The sequence below is a fragment of the Acomys russatus genome, chromosome 24 (genome assembly GCF_903995435.1).
Source record: "Acomys russatus chromosome 24, mAcoRus1.1, whole genome shotgun sequence".
In the NCBI taxonomy this organism is placed as follows: domain Eukaryota; kingdom Metazoa; phylum Chordata; class Mammalia; order Rodentia; family Muridae; genus Acomys; species Acomys russatus.
The window spans coordinates 11,229,925-11,232,023 of record NC_067160.1 but is presented as its reverse complement, the minus strand read 5'-3'; the positions used below and the strand labels follow the sequence as shown (position 1 = coordinate 11,232,023).

General features: G+C 44.2%; 1 non-coding gene across 1 annotated transcript; it reads left to right on the top strand.

Annotated features, from left to right (window-relative positions):
- The first annotated feature begins 1,458 nt into the window (after positions 1–1,458).
- LOC127207786 (U6 spliceosomal RNA) lies at positions 1,459–1,565 on the top strand. Its single transcript, XR_007832987.1, has one exon. It is a non-coding gene; the product is annotated as a U6 spliceosomal RNA (small nuclear RNA).
- The last annotated feature ends 534 nt before the right edge of the window (positions 1,566–2,099 follow it).

The following is a 2,099-nucleotide window of genomic DNA, read 5'->3' as shown; positions in this document are numbered from 1 at the left end:
TATCTTTACCAGCTGAACCATCTTGACAGCCCACCGACAAGTCTTGGACAGGAGAAAGGATAAATGGACTTAGGAGACTATTTTTCCTTGAATAACTAGATGAATAAATCCGACAAGCTAACAAGAGCACTACCCTAGACTTATGTCTAAGCTCCCGCTGTGCCCCCTGCCTCTCCCCACCTTGATCTCAACACTTCACTGCCCCCCCACCCCTCCCTCAGCCCTACCCTAAATCCCTAGAAAAACAGAAGTGTCACTACCTCCTGGAAGTCTTCCTCCAAACAAAGCACTGCCCAGGTGTCTCACAGCCCACACTTGGAATGTCAACATGTTTTTGCTTTGATCCCAAGTGTGGGATGTAAAACAAAAACAGGATTACGAACCCTGGACCCAGGATTCACCACCCAGCACTCCCCAACCTGCCGATGGCTCTGGAGGGTGGGCATTGCCATCACTTTGTCACACAGCTGGAAACCGAGACAAAAGGAATTTAAGGGGCTCAGGCAAGATGGAACAACTGCCACTGACACCCAGGTGTTCTAACCTCTGCTGTAGACTTGAAGATGGTTGGAGTTAGGCAAGAGCGCGGGCCACGGTCCTGTGCTCCCCTCAGCAGTGGGACAACTAAGACAAGAGGTGAGACTAGTTTGAGTCTTTGCATAGCATCAAATGCCGAGGTTACTGTAAGCCAGTTCCAGCACCTAACGGACACTGGTGTAGGTCACTCCCACCCTCCCTTCCCTCCCACCCTCCACACCACCGCCACCTCCCTCACTACTCTCTAGCCCTCACAGTCTTCTCCCTTCCACACTTAAGACATGTGATCTCTATTGCCCGACGTGGGTCTTTTGTTTTGTTCTGTTTTAGTCAGTGCATTAAATGGTAGGTTTCATAACAATATTTTCATGTATATGTATCATTATAACTTGCTTATATTATTCCCCTACGAGTTCCACCAGTCCTGTATTCTCCTTCAACTTGGTTCTTATTCAAATATTACCTGAGATTCTTCATGTCATATAAGGACCAAGGCCCAGGTACAACTGTTTAATATATATATATATATATATGGAATATGGTTTGTTCCAATATCTAAAACCAGCAGAGTTTGGCAGACTCTCTTCCACACAAGCTGAATCTGGATATTTCATTGTCATTAGGGCTCCCGTGGTTTTCCTGGTCCATGCACAGGCCCCATCCTCAGGCTGGCTCTTATCCCGCCAGTAACGTTCCCAGAATTCCCGACTTCTTTATCTATAGGCACACTGCCAGCAGAAGACCTGGGCCCCAGTTATCACAAGTCACAAATCCCACTGAAGCCAGAAGATGGGCCAAACCCATATCCATAACCAATTATTTCTATAATCCAGAAATGGCTTCTTTGTCCAAGTTTTATCAGAAAGAAAGAAAGAAAGAAAGAAAGAAAGAAAGAAAGAAAGAAAGAAAGCAAGCAAGCTAGTGCTTGCTTCGGCAGCACATATACTAAAATTGGAACGATACAGAGAAGATTAGCATGGCCCCTGCGCAAGGATGACACACAAATTCGTGAAGCGTTCCATATTTTTATACAAGGGATGGGATAAACATTGAGATGTAACAAGAATAAATTAATAATAAAAAAATGTATTTACTCCCCCCCAAAAAAAAAAAAAATAAATTCAAAGACTTAAATATTCAAAAAAAAAAAGAAAGCAAGCTAGTTGGATGCCAGGCCACCACTGGGCCCCTCTGCTTCTCACAGCACTCACAGCAGGTGTTGCTGCAGGTGAGTAAAGTCTTGCCAGTCTATAGACCCAGCTCTGCTAAGGGTTTATGGAACCAAATTCCAGGTCCAGACTCATAGGAGTAATTCATTTTGCCCTGTCCTCATAGCGAAGCTAGTCGCTCTGGTAAGAATCTAGAAGACACTAAATAGCAAGGACTAGCATTTGGTCTGCATTTCACTTTTTACCCGTTGAAAGCTTTGTCCTATAGCATCTGTGAGGAGTGTGTGTTTAAAGCTTTACTTAAATGTGGCACTAAAGGATAGTTTTATAGACTTATCTCACTAGTTTTGGCTTTTCCTAGGAATAGAACCCTTCATGAAGACAATGACCTTC